The 9,343-nt window shown below is 45.1% G+C and overlaps 1 pseudogene; it reads left to right on the plus strand.

Annotated features, from left to right (window-relative positions):
• The first annotated feature begins 5,315 nt into the window (after positions 1–5,315).
• On the plus strand, positions 5,316–6,749 carry LOC136158641 (pyruvate dehydrogenase E1 component subunit beta, mitochondrial pseudogene; annotated as a pseudogene).
• Positions 6,750–9,343: the final 2,594 nt, after the last annotated feature.

Raw genomic sequence — 9,343 nt, forward strand, 5'->3', positions numbered from 1 at the left:
TTGGGCACTGGGCCTTCTCCGAGTCCCCACGTAGCCTGGTGAACAACCCACCCGTGACTCAGGGAGCTTCAACGAGGGGCTGCTCTGGGCCTCCTGCAGACACCCCAGGAGTCCATCCGTGGTCTCCGGGCACTGTGTTCAGCGGCCTCTTCCCTGGGGGAGAGGGTGGGCTCTCTTGTGGTCTAGGTCTGCAAGTAGAGACCTGAGTCACCCACCCCCAGTCCTGTCATTCAAACCTCCTGGTCTTGTCTTCACTCTCTTCTTGCCCTCCTCACCAGCCCCCACCCCAAAGCTGAGGGTCCCTGCATCCGGGACAATGCCTCTCCCTCACCTCCCCAAACTTCTCTCTGACCTGCACCCGCCCGCCTACCTGGGCTCCCAGGTTTGATCAACAACAATTCTTCCGAGATCTGTCTTGTTGTATTTCCGCTTGTCTTACTTCTAACTGATCCCAATGTCCCCTTGGGTCCCCCTAGTTTGGGTTTCCATTTCCTGATTGATTTTATTCCTAGGACTTTTCCTCCACTGTAAAACGGTTAGCATGAGGTATAACAGCTCCAGCTTGGGGATTCCAAGTCTGACACTGGAGAAACGGAGTTTTCGTCCTTTATCCTTGTGAAGTACTCAGAGGGACAGACACCTTCCTGTGCGCTCCGGATGTGATTCTATGTGCACACTTCCCAGCCTTAGTCATGCTTTCAAACAAAATGGTGAAGCAAAACGCTGAAAACGTCCTCAGTCCTTACGTTTTCAAACAAAATGGTATAGCAAAGGCTCAAAAAAAAAAAAAAAAAAAATCCTCAATAAGTATCTGATAAGTGAATGAATGACTGAACTGCAGAATCCAGATTTTGAGGGCAGATGGACCTGAATTCCAATCCTGGTTTAAGCCGCTTATTTACTGGGGACCTCAAGCAAGTTACTTAATAACTCTGAGTCTCATAGAAGGAAGGAGAGCCACAGAGGGTGGTGTGGGTTGAGTCCAACTCTTTGAGACTCCGTGGACTGTAGCCCATCAGGCTCCTCTGCTCCTGGGATTTCCCAGGCAAGAATACCGGAGTGGGTTGCCATTCCTTCCCCAGGGGATCTTCCCGACCCAGGGATCTAACCTGCATCTCCTGCACTGGCTGGCGGTTTCTTTACACTGAGCTACCAGGGAAGCCCCCTGAGGGTGGTAGTGAAGATTAAATTAGAGAATCTTGGTAAAGACCCAACAGAGTGTGTGCAATGAGGAAACAACTAGATGAGCTGAAAAGAACGGCAAGGAATAATGCTGCACAGTCAGACAGAGGTGAAAACACCAAACAGTGCTTGTTCAACTGGTGGGGTAAACAAGGCTTTTTATTTTTTAAAAAAGTTAAAAGACCCTCCCTAACCTGGCCTTGTTTCTGCAGTGAAAACTGCTTTTTAAGAACTGAGAGTCACTTCACAGTTTGGTATGAATGTGGTTTAAACAATAATACCATCATCTTTATGCCTTAAAAGGATCATATTTCACATTAAATACTACAACTTCCTTTTCTCTTTAACTGGATATTTCATTCACAATATATTATTCACAGCACATCAATTTACAAAGATATCTCATTTTTAGAAGTTTCCATAATACTTCACCACATGAACATTCCATAATGTTTTCTCATCTCCTATTAATGTACTTTGGACTATTTCTTTTTTTTTTTATAATTCTAAGTTAAATGAATATCCTTGGACATAGATCTTCATTCTCTTTCTTAAGGGGTCAGTTGCTGGGAATGGAATTTCTAGATAAATTTGACAAATGGATAAATAACAGTTTGATACAAAGGGTTTAATTGCCTTCTCCAAAATGCATACCAGCCGTGTTTGAAAGGCCTTTCTTCCTGGCATTCTGACCAACTTGGAACATTTTGGTTCTTTTAAAGTCTTGGACAATCCAACAGACAAAAATAAGGTCTCGTTTTAAAAATGTGTGCCTGTACTTGATGGCTAATAATGTTGGGCATATTTTACATGTAAATTGGCCAAAGACAACATACGGTACTTTTCAGAAATATCTGTTTCTGTCCTGCCCTTTGCCCATTTTTCTATTTCAGTGGTTTATATGTTATATACCGGTACATAGATAAGATTTTATAGTATGAATCTTAATCATATATCTGCCCTATGTATTACAAACTTCCAGGTAATTGTCTACCTTTCAATCTTTTATTACAAATTTCTGTAAGACATATTGTATATCATCCTGTCTTATTTCACAGAAACCACTGCACATATTTAACTTCTTCTTGGTAACCATAACCTGGCCCTTCTTCAAATGCTCCTCAAGTTTGTACAACTCTTTGCCCTCTCATTAAATGGCCTCAAATTGCCATACTTACGAGTACTTTTCTCTATTTTGTTATTTTGGTTTCCCCCTTAGTGATCCACTGTCCACATGTACTCCTTGTTATTAATGTATTAAAATTATAATATTCTTCCCCAATTTCCTTAATGTACTTTCCTCTAGCAGCTCCAGCAGGGGGATCACACAAGCAAGTCTGTTAGAACTGTGTCTGAAGTAAGAGCTGTTAGGTCATAAACGAGAACCCTGGGTGCTCTCCTACTTAGAAAATTCATGAACTCTACAGCATCACTTCAGGGTTCTCAGAGCCATTTTCTATTTTCTTGTCACCTTTGGTTCTTTTTCAGAAACAAGTTAAGAGTGCCTGACCCTTGAAACCCTGGGTAACTGAGGTGTTCCTGTATGCCAGAAGCCAGTAACGGCACCATCCTTTCTGCCTGATCAATTTAATCTAGTTCACCTCTACCCTCCCCAGAGTTTCAAAATCTTCAACATCCTCAACCAAGTGGTCCTCTAAACTTTCTGAGCAATTCCTATAGTGGACAGACTGATTCTTTAATCAAGGTATTCCATTCTGGATGGCTCTCATCATTACAAACTGTATCAACATATGGAACCTAATTCCCCAGGACTTCCACTCTATAGTCTGATGTTGGCCTCTGGTTGACCAAACTCTACTATCCGTCTTTTCACAGTAAAACCGATGATTGCTCTACGGTCTGCATAGCTCTCCCTGGGTGGGCCTGGACCCCCACACCAAAACCAACCTTTTCCTTCCCGGGATAGGCACTGGGCTTTCCAAGTCCCACAGCGGGTGTGGAGTCATACAGATGGAGCTGCTCTGAGCTCAGTGATGGCGCCAGATCCCAAGAGTGCCAACGCCGATGAGGTCAGTGCTATTCCAATCCACTTAGCCTTCCCCAAACACTGCAAGAAACCTGCCCACCAGGCAAGTCGCATGTTAAATGTCAGCTGAGAAGGGCTCTAAATCAAGGCGGGTGAGGTATTTGAGCTTCCTAAATCTTGGCTGCCGCTTTGGATGCTGGCATTGGCTCTCGCTTCCTTCAGAGGGCTTCTGATTGTTTTGGCAGCATCTCTGACTGTGTCTCCGACATCAATTCTTCCTGAACAACCCCCCCGCAAAAAAAAAAAAAAAAGGAAAGAAATACACACAAAGCAGGCATTTGTTTTTGTTCAATGATCTGGTTGCTCAGAAATGAGAACTTGGGCCTATAAGCCCAGAGGTTCCTCTTGAGGAGGGGCGCACTCCACCCTCCCACAACAACTCCCCAGCGGCCATGGGGGTGCCACTGGAGCTGGGTCCTTGATCGAAGAGGAGGCAGAAGGCCTGGCCCATAAAATGCTCTGGCAAAGCACAGCTCTGGGCAGGTGTGTGGAGCTCCAAAGCAGTGCAGGACAGAATAGCTCAGGGGAGGATGAAGACCACATCACTAAAGAGCTCATTTGCTTGGTCAAACCTAAGGACCACCCTCCTGATAGTTTAAAAAAAGTGCTGAGTACCTATAGCCTTGGGTAGGAATACAAATGTTAACACATGGAGCTTTCCTTCTGGGTCTTGCGTATTGTCTCCTCTGCAAAAGGGGTGGATTGGACCAGAAGATCCTGAACATTCCTATTAAATCTAATCTCTTCAGCAGCAAGTTGGTGACTTGGAGGAAGGGTCACCAAACCACGCCTACTGCCCCCACTTCCCAGGACAGTCTGCAGAGCACCGGTGCACACAAGCCAGCACTGATGGTGCTGGGGTGTCCAGCGGACCCCCAGGTGGCCGTTGCTCTCATCACGGTTGTAGTCACATCACTGTCACCACCACCTAGCGTTCTTGGGCCCTTAGCTGGAACTAACATTTAGGAGTTGGTGGCCCTTCTAGAGACAGCACACTGTGTCTCACCCAGTGAATGTAAAGTTGTGTTTTATGTTGCCTGAAATAAGGATGTTTCATTTTGACAACATCCCTTTGCATCCAATTCCTCGTCCCGTCTCCATTAGAACATGAGTGCATGCATAGGGTTTACAGATGATGTGGGAAGTGTGATAGTCAAGGTGACGGTCTGATCCTGGAATGAGGTGCTTCTGTAAGCAAGATGCAGTCGATGAGCAGCAAAATCCAGCCAAGGAGGCAGACAAGCTGCGGCAAGGTGCCGAGGTGCTGGAGACTTTCCTGCATGCTGGCGCTCGGGCTGGGGGTGGGAAGACTGGGACTTCTCTCTCTATTTTCTAAGCTGTGATCCACTTTGACAGTATCACGTACATAACATCTTTGATCTCGATCCACTTCTTGCTCCTCTACACAAAGACACTTCAGACCATCATGCAGCACAAGGAAAGGATGAAAGAAGACCTTCATCACGTATGCATATACCAAACGTCAGGTTATGTATGCCTCTCGAATAAACACAATTTTGATATGTCAATAATCTCTCAATACAGCTATTAAGAGTGGGGTGTAAGAGAGAAACTTGGTGGCAAAGGGAGAGCCATCTCAGAGCATCACATGCCCACTTCCTTCTACTGAAATCAGAACAAAAGCATTTTGAAAGAGCACTAAAAATACGTCTGCAGGGTCATGGTGTAAAATCAAAGTCTTGGGCACCAGCTGCACTAGAGGTGCCCCAGTGCTCAGGGGACCACATAACTGATTGTCTAAACCAGGGCTCATTTGAATGAAAGGAGATATTAGAACACATTCGTGGACATTAATTAATTAGCAGTTGCCTCAATTTAACTGTCCCAGCCCAACAGGAACTTATGGCCACCCTACAAATGTTGGACCTTGAGCTTGGCTGATTTAGAACTGACCTTTTTACCAAGGGATAAGTGAGAAAAATCAGGACAACGTAAGTGTGTAGAAATGCGTCTACCAACACCAACTACCTTTTCATGAGAATGCCCACCTTTCATCTAGGATGCTGTTCTCCCCACTTTGGGTGTGTGTTTAAAATAATCTTTTTAAAATAGGTCATTCGCAGCGGCTGGAGGACACGGTCAAGATGGCGGTGGTTGCTGTGTTGGTGCGGAGACCCCTTGAGCAGGTCTCCGGGCTGCTGAGGAGGCGGTTCCATCGGACCGCGCCGGCTGCACTGCAGGTGACAGTTCGTGAGGCTATAAATCAAGGCATGGATGAGGAGCTGGAAAGAGATGAGAAGGTATTTCTCCTTGGGGAAGAAGTTGCCCAGTACGATGGGGCATATAAGGTTAGTCGAGGCCTGTGGAAGAAATATGGAGATAAGAGGATCATAGATACTCCCATATCTGAGATGGGTTTTGCTGGAATTGCTGTAGGTGCAGCTATGGCTGGGTTACGGCCCATTTGTGAATTCATGACCTTCAATTTCTCTATGCAAGCCATCGACCAGGTTATAAACTCAGCTGCCAAGACGTACTACATGTCAGGGGGCCTTCAGTCTGTGCCCATAGTCTTCAGGGGGCCCAATGGCGCCTCAGCAGGTGTAGCTGCCCAGCACTCACAGTGTTTTGCTGCCTGGTATGGGCATTGCCCAGGCTTAAAGGTGGTCAGCCCCTGGAGTTCAGAGGATGCAAAAGGGCTTATTAAATCAGCCATTCGGGATAACAACCCAGTGGTGGTGCTGGAGAATGAATTGATGTATGGAGTACCTTTTGAACTTCCTTCAGAAGCTCAGTCAAAAGATTTTCTGATCCCTATTGGAAAAGCCAAAATAGAAAGGCCAGGAACACACGTAACTATAGTTGCTCATTCAAGACCTGTGGGCCACTGCTTAGAAGCTGCAACAGTGCTGTCTAAAGAGGGAATTGAATGTGAGGTGATAAATTTGCGAACCATCAGGCCAATGGACATTGAAACAATAGAAGCCAGTGTCATGAAGACCAATCACATTGTAACTGTGGAAGGAGGCTGGCCACAATTCGGAGTAGGAGCTGAAATCTGTGCCAGGATCATGGAAGGCCCCGCGTTCAATTTCCTGGATGCTCCTGCAGTTCGTGTCACTGGTGCCGATGTGCCTATGCCTTATGCAAAGATTCTAGAAGACAACTCTGTACCTCAGGTTAAAGACATCATATTTGCAATAAAGAAAACACTGAATATCTAGTTTGGACATGAAGTTCAAGTCATTGGAATTTACTTAAAATACTTGCTGACTCTTCATCTGGATTGTCCTAAAGACCTTTTAATTCATAAAGTTATCTCTGAAGCAACAACAGATTTTTTTTTTTTACTGGGAAGAAGTTTAAATGTGTTTGTGGTAAAACTCTCCTAAGTTCCATGTTTTTTTGGTCTGTTACAGTACCATGTTCTTTGAATAAGATTCATGTGCAATTTTACCCTCTCACTGGAAGAACATGGTGTAAATGTGGCAGAGTCTTGATGAAAGATATATCCAAAAAAGGATAACTTATATGTAAAAATAAAAGCATTTAATCTACATTTACTGTTAAAATTGTTTTGATAAGGAATAAAGGAATTCCTAACTATGAAAAAAAAAATAATAATAATCTTTTTAAAATAAATTAATTGGTTGTAAGGGCAGCTAATATGGTTATGTTATTTTGATCCATTTGTTTGCTTGTTATTTTTCAAGTACAATTGACACAGTAAAAGTGGGTCACTCATCCGATATTCTTTATATCACTCATCCAATATTTTTAAAATTTCCCAGATTGTCTAAATCCCTCAATCTGGCCCCACTTATGTGGCCCTCTCCAACTGACTAGGGAAACAAAGACTCCTGGCTTCAGCTTGCTGGCTGCCTCACACCCAAACCATCACAGACACATCCACTCCTCCAGTTGTGTGGCCTGGTTATTTCCTAAACATTATTGCCTATTATTCGTTTTTGTGTTTCACTCCTTGGAAGGAAAGTTATGACCAACCTAAATAGCATATTTAAATCAGAGACATTACTTTGCCAACAAAGGTCTGTCTAGTCAAGGCTATGGTTTTTCCAATAGTCATGTATGGATGTGAGAGTTGGACTATAAAGAAAGCTGAGCACAGAAGAATTGATGCTTTTGAACTGTGGTGTTGGAGAAGACTCTTGAGAGTCCCTTGGACTGCAAGGAGATCCAACCAGTCCATCCTAAAGGAGATCAGTCCTGGGTGTTCATTGGAAGGACTGATGCTGAAGTTGAAACTCCAATACTTTGGCCACCTCATGCAAAGAGTTGACTCATTGGAAAAGACCCTAATGCTGGGAAGGATTGGGGGCAGGAGGAGAAGGGGATGACAGAGGATGAGATGGCTGGATGGCATCACTGACTCGATGGACATGGGTTTGGGTAGACTCCGGGAGTTGCTGATGGACAGGGAGGCCTGGCGTGCTGCGATTCAGGGGGTCGCAAAGAGTCGGACATGACTGAGCAACTGAACTGAACTGAACTGTGGCTCAGCTGGTAAAGAATCTGTATGCAATGCAGAAGACCTGGGTTTGATTCCTGGGTTGGGAAGATCCCCTGGAGAAGGGAAAGGCTATCCACTCCAGTATTCAGGCCTGGAGAAGTCCATGGACTATACAGTCCATGGTGACAAAGAGTCTGAAATGACTGAGTGACTTTCACTTTCATTATTCATTTTTAAAGTTGGATGCCCCTCCCTGCATGTCATTAGAGAACGTCAGTTCCCTAGAGTCCCACAAGGGCAACCCCCCCCCCACCTCAGCCTCCACCCACACCCTGCCTCTCCCCTGTCCTGGGCAGCCCAGCTCCCCCATCGTCACAGATACTGGAATTTGTCTCAGAACCATCTGGCCTGCTTGCTATGCAAACGACATCCCCACTGAGGGAGCCCATGGCCAGATTGCTATCTCAAGACCCCATGTTGGCTTGTTGTTATTTTTAAAGACAGCTCATTCAGCCACGGCAGGGAACTAATTTCTTTTCAACAGGGCTACAGCCCTGCCACTACAGCACCCATCCTTAAGTCCAGGGTGGAGGGGGTTGGGGGGTCTGAGGGCTGTAGGGGTGTGTGGGGGGGGGTTGTGGGGGAGTGGGGGGAGGTGCACCAGACAGAGATGGAGGAGCTGGGGGTGGGGGAATGCATATTAGCACAATTTCTAGGATCAAAGCCCTTTTTGACCTGAAAGATCTCAGGCTGTTAGATTATAAATTGGGGTTTAATTAGAGCCTTGTCAGTCAACCTTTATCCTTGCCTTGGTCTGGGCAAATGGTTCGTACTTTGGCAAGTCATTAATTAAGAGTTTTGGAGACACAAGCTCATGTTTTCATGTCAAGCAGAGAAGCAGATGTGGGTGGTTTTTCACTCTTACGGGACTTTTTTTTCCCCTCCTTTTGGAGAGTAGTGATGCAGTCCATTTGCTTCAGAAAAATAACCAGAGGTGTAGAGATTTAAAAGTCTTGAAGCATCTGTAGCTTGTTAACTCAGGAGCAAAGACCAAGGCACAGCTTTGTCTAGAGGGTGAAGTCTGAGATTGGTGTTAACCACCTCACTCTGAGTCCTGACTCTGGGACCAACAGTCTTGGGCAAGCTATTGCTATTTAGATCCTGAGCTTCACTCCTCCCATCTCCACAGTGAGAGCAGTGAAAGTATCTAATTTGTCATTAATAATACTCTTTCATTCAACTATTTAATACTATTTGTCAGTCACCTACAAGGTCACTCACAGGCACTGGGCTAGGTCCTGGGAATTCTAGTGTCAATACAGCTAATAAAGCCCTTGTGGAGTTTCCATTCCGAGCAGAGAAGGGAGGGAAAAAGGAAACAGCATACCAACCAAGATACGATGCAATGCCCCTTAGAGCTAAGTGCCAAGAAGAAAAATGGAACAGAGCGTAGGGAGAAAAATAAGAGGGAGGTGTACATTGAGGGCTTAACATGGTGTCTGGCACATAGTAGGCGGTCAAATTAAGTTAGTGATGTGATGACAACAATGATGACAGTAATGATGGTGGTGGTGATTATGACGGTGATGATGATGGTAATGGAGATGATGACGGTGGTGGTGAGAAAATTGGTGACAGCGATGATGAAGATGGTGATAGTGGTGTCAGGGATGATGGTGGTG

The sequence above is a fragment of the Muntiacus reevesi genome, chromosome 2 (genome assembly GCF_963930625.1).
Source record: "Muntiacus reevesi chromosome 2, mMunRee1.1, whole genome shotgun sequence".
Lineage (NCBI taxonomy): Eukaryota > Metazoa > Chordata > Mammalia > Artiodactyla > Cervidae > Muntiacus > Muntiacus reevesi.